A 13,012-nucleotide genomic window follows, 5' to 3' on the forward strand; every position below is an offset into this window, starting at 1 on the left:
AGTGATCCTTTAAGGGTGCTAAAGCAACTGATACAATTGACCTATATATGTTTTCATTGAAAAAATTTTTTTTAGAATTGATTGTAGAGTCTGTGCTAGTTCAAACTTTTAAGTAAAGTTTGCTATAAAGCCCATAAATGCAGGATTTGAAATCCATATTTTAAGATATTATATCAAAGCTAAAGTCTCAATTTCAGTATAAAAAAGTCAAATCACACAGCAAGCTGTAACATGCTACTCCCAGAAAATGTATTGCTCAATCTGTGTTCATAACATGCAAACAATTTCCTGGAATTATGATGGAACATTTGGGCACATATGAATATGTGTTGTAGAAGTATGATTTGCTCACTATTAAAAAAAAGACATTCCAGCTAAAACTAAAAAGTAAAAATCAGTGCATTTAAACTTGGAATAGAAACTTTTATGCAATAGCTATATACTTTTGTTGTGCGTATGTGTAATTCACAAGCATTTTAAACAGTGTGTCTGCTCAGAAAGCATCTCTAAGTCACTTCTGGATTTCTAAGCAGAAAATACTGGCGCATGAGCATATGATATGCTTCGCATGCATGTGCACAGTAAAGATTTTTTAACTGAAATTAGTGATAGCTTTTGCAGACACATGCCTCACAAGCATACCAAATATTTTTCTCCTCAGTAAAGGAAAGTATCTCTTCTAGAGGCATCAAAGAGAAAAATACCATTGTGTCCCTTTAAGACGGCTTGAATTAGAAAATAGCTTAGCACATTAGCCCGCGTGATTAAGAAGACTGTACACACTAATGTTATTGCATTAAATCAGTAATTAGTCTTCTTCTAAGAAGTAAGTAACTGAGAAACTGAGAAGGAAAAATGAAATGGAAAGAAGACACTTTGAGTCTGTAATATATAATGTAGTTAAACAACTATAAAATATACTTTTATTATTTAGTTTGCGGCATTTACTGTACTTTAACTCTAAAAATTAAGAGTTTTCTGCTGAAAATTATAAATAAATGTCCCTTTATAAAAAAAATAATAATTAAAAACCTAACCGAAATCATGCAAAAAAATGTAGATGATTCATTTGTGCAGATAAAACCCTTTATCTAAAAGTGGCAATGCAAGCGGTAAAGGATTAAAAAAGTTCAAATTCCCAGTTCTAGACAAGAAAAGACTTTGAAGGGAAAGATTTATACTATTAAATAAGGATTTAGCAATGCCATTATCAGTTCATTAATTTCCAGTGTTTACCAATAAGCATGTAAGCTTCACAATTGCCAGTCCTGACCACATGAAAAATGTATTTTTTTGTGTTGCTGCTAGCTTGTAGCAGAAGCACTAGCTACTACTTTAGCTTTATAAAAGATTAAGCTGCTTTCTAGCTGCTCCTTTGCGGCCTTGAAGAAGAGGAATGACTACCTTAACGAATATTGGGCGAAACAAAATACTTTTTTGTTTGTACGATGAATGTCTACGTATGTGTCTAGTTATCAGATAAGAATCTGCGAAACAACAGAAGTTTTACTAACAAAATGACAGTGACTAGCTTTTTTTATTCCAGTAAAAAGACCTGACTGGCTCCTCCAAATCAGTCAAGTGGTGGGTTAAGTTTAGCTATTGAAAAACTATAGCAGCAAGCAAGTTTTTAATTAATTCAAAATGCTTTTATATTCACCTAGTCAATTACTATAAAACAGAGGTAAACATTTCAAATACAAAATGGCTACTGCCCTTTTAAAATGAAAGACACTGAATGCCCCTGGTGCTGTATTGTCTGTCACCTTAACATATTTTTGAAGTATACAACCAACTAATCCCTGGTTCTGTCTTTTGTATACAAGCTCCTAGTAAAGAGCAGTTCGTAGAGCAATACGAGGAAAAGAAAACAGGGGTACTAATGGCACTACTAATGTAAAGGGTAAGGATTGCTTATCTATATCACTTAATAAAGTCTAAAAATCTATAAGCATGGGTGCTGTGTACTGGATACACACAAGACAGAAATGTCAGTCAAAGCTGACGATTATGTACACATATGTAGCACTCACTATCCTTTAGGCCTATTGGAAGGATTAGTGGTCAGGTGGATGGGAGGAGGAGGAAGCTTAAAATTAAAATATAACCTTTATTAGGATACTTAAAAATTCAGACATACACACAGAAAACAACTCTAAAAACACAGGAAGTGGGAGGTTATTAATATATAAATGCACTGAAACAGTGTAGGCCACTTCAAAGTTAGTACAAATTATACTTGAAAAAATAATAACTCTGGCCTAGGATGTAGGTATTAATCCATAGTCAGAGTATGTATCATGTATTGTAGGAATAGATATATAGATCCAGGGGGTCTCATAAGAGAATAAATTCAAATCTACAATGCATGTAGATATAGCATATAAACAAAAGTAATAAAATATTCCCAAGTGGTTGCGTCTATAAATTGATATTATCTTAGGTGAATAGCTAATAAATTGATATAACAAAGAGTTAGAGTGATAGACTGTCAAATGCAAAGACTAGGTTGCTAGTCTAAATGCGAGTAGTCTTAGATAACCATAGATGTAATAAATAATAAAAAATTGTTTTCAGTCTATAATATATCATAAGAGTCTTTACAACAGCAATACTTATATCAGAATAAATAATTAGTGGCTGATGAAATAGTATAAGTATATATTAAGGTTGCTGTTTTTATACGTTAAATCACTAGTATAAATTAAGGATACTTATTGCAACACTATCGTTACATTCATGTATCGTTAATATAATAATCATAAGATGATATTCATATACTATCAACCTGAAATTATACCTTGTATCAAATGATACATGTGTCCACTATATATATATATATACGTAATTATGTCCAATATAGAAATGCTGGTTATAACTTGAGGCATTGCACTAAAAGTCAGCAGTTTCTATTAGTATCCTATATTAAGTTTTCAGGAAGCTGCTAATGCTTAGTTTACCGGAATGATCTTAGTCACGTCTTATCATTAAAGCTACAGTGTTTTTAGCAATAGACACAATGCACTAGCGGAAATATTACAGGTATAATATTATTATAAGATAACATTATCTTCCCCCATAAACAGATAGCAAACAACTGTTTCATAAATATGCTGAGATACGGTAAATAGCGGTAACTGACGCTTGCTAAATAATTATGTTAAAGTATATATGATCAAACACGCCCTAATATCCGCTGCGTGTAGTCATTATTATTATGCATCAGGTCACTCAGAGTAATAATAACCACCACAGATAATCCTGCTAAGTTTTTAAAAAATGCTTATTTTATAAACATTAAACTAATCCCTGACATGTTTCGCCACTTATAGCTTTATCAAAGGGTACGGCGCGGTGTGAAGCGTGAGTATTTATTGGCTTCATAGCTCCGCCTCCTAGGTTGTCATATTCCACTTAGATCACCTTTAACTTAGGTCCAATCACAGTGGATTAAAAAAAATTACAACAGCATGGAACGTATCTTATTGGCTGATTTATATGAACACAAGAATTTAACATACAGTATATCAATTCTATTGGGAAAATATGTATGATGCACATCTAAGGATCAATATTAATTTTATGTTTAAGAGTGGAAGGTAACTTGATAGACTTAATATATAGAAATAACTTAAAGTCTCAAATGTATGTGTATATACTGATAGTAATCAAGGTAAATTATAATACCAGAAGAAGATTGCCATAATAGGATTTGTGAGAGAAAGTAAACAAAAATAAATTAAATAGTGCAGGATGCTAAATACATTGCGAAATGCAAATATTAACAGAAAAATGACGAAAAAATTATAAAATAATAAAAATAATAGTAAACAACAGATAAGAAAAAAAAAAAATGATGATCATAATATTACTGTGCTAATATCAAGAGTATTGCATACTAAAGAAAAAATAAACATAAAAAGCAGTGTAGCTCGTGATACATAAAATAAAATGTGTATGTCAAATGACATCATTAAATTAAAAGTGTGATTTGAACTAAAACTATAATAACTACTCCCATTTTACATAAATGGGAGATAGTGTAAATTGTTAAGATGGGTAATCCAGCCTAACAGATTTGGGTGAATATAATAAATAAAAATAAAATAAATTGATAAGAGATAGAGTGACAGTGCTCATGGACTAAGTAATGTCCAATTAAAGATAGTAAAATGAATTGTCCATAAATATATAGGCAATTCAGTCAGGTGATATAATAAACTCATACAAATCTCTATTTTCAGAGAGGTGTTTGCAAAGTATATGATTAAATACACTTGAGACCATATTGATAAGACTGGAATCAACATTTCCTTTATGAATCAATCTTAAGGTTCAAATCCTTTATTATTACATACTGTAATTTCCCAAATAGCTGTTTATCTACAGGTAAGAGAAATAATTGTTATGTTCATTTAGACCATTGGGCTGTATTGCATTGAGCAGGTAGATCCATCTGCTCTCATATTGTAATAGAAATGTTTCTTTAACACCTCCTCGTATGTGAAGATTGACTTTGTACACCCCGTAGCATTTTAAGCCTTCTGTTTTGGCTTGATGATATTTGTAAAAACGATATGCTACAGAGGTTTCTTATTCTGTATGTCCTTGGCAGCATTTTTAATGTTTTGCACATGTTCCTGCATTCTTGTTCGCAGTTTTCGTGTAGTCATACCAACGTATGCCTTGGAACATTTACAGTGTAGAACATAAACTACTCCTGTAGTATAACAGTTAATGAAGGACTTAATAGTATGTATTTTATTAAACCTGTCTTTGACAGATACATGTGCCACAAGGGTATGATCCATGAGGTATACTTCTGTTAGTTGTGATTTTATTTTTGTGAACATAATGACTGGGACTTATAAGATCTCTCAAATTTCTAGTTCGCTGATAGCTAACTTCTATTTTAGGTCCTATTAGCTTTTCCAGTATGTGATCGGATTGAAGAATATGCCAGTGCTTTTGTACTATTCTTACCACTTCACGACTTTGTGCATTGTAAGTTAATACAAGTCTGGTTTTCCCATCGTTTTGTCGTGGCTTTGTTTTCAACAGATCTTGTCTGTTGGTGTACTTGGCTCGTTGTCTTGCCTTTTTAATGGATGACTTACTATATCCTCTTTGGCTGAGTCTGTCTGCTACTTCTTTAGCTCGAGTTTGAAATAAATCATCTTCTGAGCAATTCCTCTTAGCCCTCAGGAATTCACCTATGGGTAAGGATCGAATTGTGTTCGGAGCATGTGCACTTGTACTGTGCAAAATTGTATTGGTGGCAGTTTTCTTGCGAAACAGATCTGTTCCTATCATACCATCTTCTTTCTTAAAGATTCTCAGATCTAAGAAAGATATCTTAGTCTGACTTGCTTGGTATATAAGCTTTATATTCAGGTCATTGTTATTCAGAATTTGTAGGAAACTGTCTAATTTTTCATTCGGTCCATCCCATATTAGCAGAATATCGTCTATGTACCTCAGCCAAAGAGGAATATGTTGGGTAAATTCAGCATGCTCATCAGTAAACACTGTATTGTGTTACCACCAACCCAAGAATAAATTAGCGTATGTTGGTGCACACACAGTGCCTATCGCGGTCCCTCTTGTTTGTAAAAATTGGTTATTAAATGTAAAGAAGTTCTTTTTAAGTACAAACTCCAATAATTTAAGGATGAATTCATTATGATTCTCATCTTCATCAGCTGACATATTCAGGTAGTATTGTACTGCTTTTAATCCCAATTCATGTTTAATATTAGTGTATAGGGCCTCGACATCTGCGGTGACTAACCACATATTGGGTCGTAGTTGGATATCTTGAAGTTTTTGTAGCGTTTCCATTGTATCCTTGATGTATGATGGCATTTGTTAGAAATTCTCTTAATCTTATATCAACATTCTTGCGGGCTTTTTCAGTCAAATTGTCATTACCTGACACTATAGGTCATCCAGGAGGGTGTTTATTATTCTTATGGACGTTAGGTAATAAATAAAAGGTTGCTACTTTCGGGTTGACTACCGTTAGAAACTTTTTTCTTTTTCAGTAATGATATTACTGATTTTAGCATGTGCAATCAAATCTTTATATTGGGTGTGAAATTCTTCCACTGGATTGTTCAACAGCTTCCTGTAACAGGTTTTATTTTTCAATTGTGAATCCACTTCTTTCAAGTACATTTCAGTTGGCCAGATTACCATATTACCGCCTTTATCGGCTTTGCGAATTATAACATCATCCCAGCTTTGGATTTCAGTTAGAGCTTTCTTTTCTGCTGTAGTTAGATTAGTAGTCGGAGTTTTAATTTGTAGCTCTGAAATTTCCTTTCATACTACATTATCAAAATTTTGTATACTAGGGCTTTTAGATGATTTAGGTATATATTTGGATTTATTGATTAGATTCTTACGCCAGTTTTGGAATGAATCAGGTTCATTTTCTTTTAATAAATCTTCCATATCTTTAAGAAGTAGTAATTCATCTGTAGTCCAATTATTGTCATTTTCTGCTTCTTTGTTATTCTGCATATCTGCGTATTGTCTCCTCAAAAGCAGTTTTCTAAAATACAATTGAATATCTTTTATGGTATCAAATTTGTCCAGAGGGGCACTAGGACATAATGATAATCCTTTTTCCAACAGTGTAGTATGATTTTCAGATAGCATTTTATTAGATAAATTTAACACTTTCATTGCTTCATTTTGATCATTGAGAAGGGGCTGGGGCTCCTTTTGTAAGGCTTGTTCCCTTGGCGTGTTTCTCTGATAAGATCTTGTTCTGGTTGCTTTTTTGTTGGCCCCCCCTACCTCTTCTGGTGGGTCTGAATTTGAACTTATACCCTCGTCTAAAAAACCCTTCCTTTTTCTATTATCAGAATTTACAGAAATAGAACTAGTGGAGGTATGGGGTGTTGGTTCATCATTAGGGTTATCTGATTCTTCTCCCTCAGTTTCAGTATCGCTCTGGATTATAGTAACTTTTTGACGATTAGTATTAGGGTTATTGCTGTTAAATTTTCTTTTCCATTTATATACCCTATTATTTTTAAAGTCCTGTAACTGTAAATGTTCCAAGGCATACGTTGGTATGACTACATGAAAACTGCAAACAAGACTGCAGGAACATATGCGAAACATTAAAAATGCTGCCAAGGACATACAGAATAAGAAACCTGTTACCTCTGTAGCATATCATTTTTACAAATATCATCAAACCAAAACAGAAGGCTTAAAATGCTACGGGGTGTACAAAGTCAATCTTGGCATACGAGGAGGTGATAAAGAAAAAATTCTATTACAATATGAGAGCAGATGGATCTACCTGCTCAATGCAGTACAGCCCAATGGTCTAAATGAACATAACAATTATTTCTCTTACCTGTAGATAAACAGCTATTTGGGAAATTATGTTATAATAAAGTATTTGAACCTTAAGAATTATTCATAAAGGAAATGTTGATTTCAGTCTTATCAATATGTTCTCAAGTGTATTTAATCATATAATTTGCAAACACCTCTCTGAAAATAGAGGTTTGTATGAGTTTATTATATCACCTGACTGAATTGCCTATATATTTATGGACAATTCATTTTACTATCTTTAACTGGACATTACTTAGTCCCTGAGCACTGTCACTCTATCTCTTATTAATTTATTTTATTTTTATTTATTATATTCACCCAAATCTGTTAGGCTGGATTACCCATCTTAACAATTTACACTATCTCCCATTTATGTAAGATGGGAGTACTTATTATAGTTTTGGTTCAAATCACACTTTTAATTTAATGATGTCATTTGACATACACATTTTATTTTATGTATCACCAGCTACACTGCTTTTTATATGTTTATTTTTTCTTTAGTATGCAATACTCTTGATATTAGCACAGTAATATTATGATCATCATTGTTATTTTTTCTTATCTTCTGTTTATTATTATTTTTATTATTTTATTATTTTTTCATTATTTTTCTGTTAATATTTGCATTTCGCAATGTATTTAGCATCCTGCATTATTTAATTTATTTTTGTTTACTTTCTCTCACAAATCCTATTATGGCAATCTTCTTCTGGTATTATAATTTACCTTGATTACTATCAGTATATACACATACATTTGAGACTTTAAGTTATTTCTATATATTAAGTCTATCAAGTTACCTTCCACTCTTAAACATAAAATTAATATCGATCCTTAGATGTGCATCATACATATTTGCCCAATACAATTGATATACTGTATGTTAAATTCTTGTGTTCATATAGATCAGCCAATAAGATATGTTCCATGCTGTTGTAATTTTCTTAAATCCACTGTGATTGGACCTAAGTTAAAGGTGATCTAAGTGGAATATGACAACCTAGGAGGCGGAGCTATGAAGCCAATAAATACTCACGCTTCACGCCGCGCCGTACCCTTTGATAAAGCTATAAGTGGCGAAACATGTCAGGGATTAGTTTAATGTTTATAAAATAAGCATTTTTTAAAAACTTAGCAAGAATATCTGTAGTGGTTATTATTACTCTGAGCGACCTGATGCATAATAGTAATGACAACACGCAGCGGATATTAGGGCGTTTAATCATATATACTTTAACATAATTATTTAGCAAGCGTCAGTTACCGCTATTTACCGCATCTCAGCATATTTATGAAACAGTTGTTTGCTATCTGTTTATGGGGGAAGATAATGTTATCTTATAATAATATTATACCTGTAATATTTCCGCTAGTGCATTGTGTCTATTGCTAAAAACACTGTAGCTTTAATGATAAGACGTGACTATGATCATTCCGGTATACTAAGCATTAGCAGCTTCCTGAAAACTTAATATAGGATACTAATAGAAACTGCTGACTTTTAGTGTTATGCCTCAAGTGATAACCAGCATTTCTATATCAGATATAATTACGTATATATATAGTGGACACGTATCTTTTGATACAAGGTATAATTTCAGGTTGATAGTATATGAATATCATCTTATGATTATTATATTAACGCTACATGAATGTAACGATAGTATATATTATAGACTGAAAACATTTTTTTATTATTTATTACATCTATGGTTATCTAAGACTACTCGCATTTAGACTAGCAACCTACTCCTAGTCTTTGCATTTGACTGTCTATCAATCTAACGCTTTGTTATATCAATTTATAATACTCTTAAAGCTGCATGCAGCAGCAGCATCCAATATACAATATATGATATATTCTAATAGTAACAGCATACTCAAAGGCTGCCCTTATTAGCTATTCACCTAAGATAATATCAGTTTATAGACTCAACCACTTGGGAATATTTTATTACTTTTGTTTATATGCTATATCTACATGCATTGTAGATTTGAATTTATTCTCTTATGAGACCCCCTGGATCTATATATCTATTCCTACAATACATGATACATACTCTGACTATGGATTAATACCTACATCCTAGGCCAGAGTTATTATTTTTTCATGTACAGGTGGCCCTCGTTTTACAATGGTTCAATTTACACCGTTTCAGAATAACAACCTTTTTTTCCAGTCATGTGACTGCTATTGAAAAGCATTGAGAAGCAGTGCATTTATTAAAATAGCCAGTAGGTGGAGCTGTCCGCTTGTGTTGCAGCAAAGCCAAGCAAGCTGAAATTAATCAGTTTAACCAGACCTGATCTATCGAGCAGATTTCAAAGGAACAAGATCTTCCAGTCTATAAATCAGTCCAGATTGGAATGCATAGAAAGAACTGTTTGCAGAAAAATGCAAGTGAAGTCTGTGTTGTGTGATTATTTTATTAGGTTTATAATGCTGTTTAGCAAATGTTTTTGTTCATTTAACTTAGTTTAATTATATATTCTGTGTTGTGTGATTATTTTATTAGGTTTATAATGCTGTTTAACATTTAAAGTCTTCATTTCAAAGCTTTAAAAATAATGTATTAGGTGTTACTTATGACAATTTTGATTGGGGCCTGGAACCTATCTCCCCCACTTCCCATTGACTTGCATTATAAACTGGGTTTCAATTTACAACGGTTTCGATTTACAACCATTCCTTCTGGAACCTTACCCAGGCGTAAACTGAGGGCTACCTGTATATGTAGCCCTTCCTGTTGAACATTTTCCTGTTGAACTTTTGCACCTGTATACAGTCTGCAGGAGAAGTTGCCTAGGTAACTATTAGACTGGTTGGTCATGTGATCAAGTGAAACTGAAAGAAGAGTGTAAGACACAGGAGGAAGCAGACATGTCAGAGCAGTGAAGGTGTGTGTGAGGCCTGGCTGTAAGAGAGCTGCAGACTTCATCTTGTAAAGTAACAGCATTCCTCTGCTGATTTAGTGTATGTTACCAGCTGCAGTCTGACTCTGTGAGAGAGCTGTGGAGAAGAATGCAGACAAAGTAAATGACTGGCAGACCTTGGAGTTTTCTTTCAGCCTGTGCAGATGAATCCTGTTTAGTGGTAAGAAGTATCCTCTCCCCTTGTCATACTGACAGGGCATTCTGTCCATCACAGAAACTTATAAACAGCTCTTCCTGTGGATTGCAGTTTCCTATGAGCTGTAACTGTTTAAATGCATGTGGATTACCTTAAAGGGCCCCAACATTTCTGTGCACCAACTGGTACCCATCAGCCATTAGGGTGAAGCCTGAGGGTGGGTTCGTAGGTGATTTGGGAGGGTGCTGGTCCTGGTTAGAGAGAGTTGGTGTGTTAGTTAGCCACTGTATTTCTTGCCTTATTTTCATTTGCCATAATCCTTTAATACATTTTCATACTGTTTTACTGTTATTACTGTGTGTGTTGTAGTTATTTATTATGTTCCTGTCTGGGAAACCCATTCTTGCCCTGGATGCCCAGTCAGGTGGAGGCACTGCCACAGTCATGTACCCCAACTCCCAGGTAGCGGAGACTCAGGATCAGCCTGCAGAGCACATGGAGATAGCTGGGGTAAAGACCCACAGGGGTAATTGTGGGCCTAGGCCAAACCCCGTTACATTTGGTGGTACTGCTGAGATAAATTGGGGTACACCCAGTAAGGATACGTTAATTCCCCGGCCCACGCTCCCATTTGTAACAGATTGGGCCCAGCAACAGAAGGTACCATTGCATCATGCAGTGATGATATGCCAGATACCTCCCTATAGTAAGATAAAACATGTCACCAAGTGCGTAGAGATTGTACTGGGAATAGAGATGGCTACCATCAGAGATATCCTGCATGATTCATACGGTCAAATTTACATGCTAGTATTTTCCCATGCAGATTTGAGAGGCCGTCATAGGCCTACATGTCTATACCTTCTTGAAACAGCTCCGGAAGGATGTCGCTTAGTGTATGCTCTCCCTGATAAGGAGGAAGGGGTTACACTGCAGCAACCCTCCAGTCTAGGCCGAAAAGACTTTACTGTATCAAGTTATTCCCAGATTCTGTCCCCTTTGTCAGAGAAACCTGCCAGGAGATTACTGGTTACCCCTGTAGAGACTGGGGCCATCCCCAAATGAAATATCTACTTTTCCAGTGTGCAAGGGACAACTGCCCCTAAGATACCAGATCTAGTGGTTCCCTCATCTCCAACATCCCCAAAACCAGGCGATTCCCTATTGAGAGCCACAAGTTCAGGAGAGAGTAACATATCTGAAATACTGCAAAAACTCTCAGAAGCCATAGTAACAGCTACCCATACCCACAGTTACCGTAAGCTGAAAGTGTTTTCTGGGAATCAGCCTGTTCCTGCCGGGGAGGAACCCTTTAAGGCCTGGAAGGATAATGCTGTACAGTTATTGGAAGAATGGTCTTGTACGGATAACATAAAAAAACAACGGATAATGGAGAGTCTTCGTTTCCCAGCTACGAATATGATAAGGCTGTTTAGGGGAGTGAATGAACAAGCTACCGCACAAGATTACCTGAAAGTTTTGCAGGATGCGTATGGAAAATCAGAGGACTCTGATGATCTATTAATCAAGTTCCTAGCCACTAAACAGAAGGAACATGAGAAAGCTTCAGACTATATAAATTGATTACAATTGTCACTGGGAAAACTGTTTCATAATGGAGCAGTCACTGCATCTGAGTTGGATGCTCGACTATCCAAACAAATTCAGAAGGGAGGCCTTAGCAATGATCCAGTCATGATCATGTTAAGAGTTAAGTTGGATGATCAAGTCTTGTCCTATTCCACACTAATCCGAAAAGCAAAAATACTGGAGAACCAAATGTCCCCATCTCCTCCACAAAAAGGAAATTCTTTTAAAGCCGCAGAGAAAGAGGATATGGAACTGTTCATCCTTAAAAAAAAAGTAGCTGAATTAGAATTATTGTCTAAGTCATTGCCAAGAAGAACAGATTATTCTCCTACCAGGAGGCAGCACTGCAGGGAGACCACAGGAAGGTTATTCCCAGAGGAACAGTCCCCCCGAGGGAACTGTTTTAAGTGTGGAAAATCAGGGCATTTCAAGCGGGAGTGTCCCACTAATTCATCAGAGACAGGAGTGGAAGTGCTAGCTATTGAGCTGGAGAAGGCTCAAGTTACCAGTCCTTTCAGGAAAAGAGAAAAAAAAACACACCCATGTTATCTGTGGGGGCCAAGATCGGGCCCAAATCTCTGATACAGTTACAAATAGAAGATATTCATGCCTTGGCCTTGTTAGATACTGGATCCCAGGTCACCATCATTAATAGAGACTTCTATGACCATCATCTAAAACATATTCCCCTGGAGCCAGCAGGAGAGTTGCAGTTGTGGGGAGTGGGATCTCAGGCCCAGCCTGTAGAGGAATGTATAAGAGTGACAATAACCATCCCACAGTTAAACACAGGAATGATCTGCCCTATGGAATTGGAAGCTCTTGTATGCTCCATGAAGAAAACAATGTGCGCCCCAATAATTTTGGGTACCAACGCAAGAATGGTGCAGGACATGTTAAGGGCCTACCTAACTGAAGTGGGAGATGTATCTCTAACCAGACTGATGGAAGTCAGCCCTGTTCTAGGGAAAGAGTGCCACCGACTAGCCC

Source organism: Bombina bombina, chromosome 5 (assembly GCF_027579735.1).
Source record: "Bombina bombina isolate aBomBom1 chromosome 5, aBomBom1.pri, whole genome shotgun sequence".
Taxonomy (NCBI): domain Eukaryota; kingdom Metazoa; phylum Chordata; class Amphibia; order Anura; family Bombinatoridae; genus Bombina; species Bombina bombina.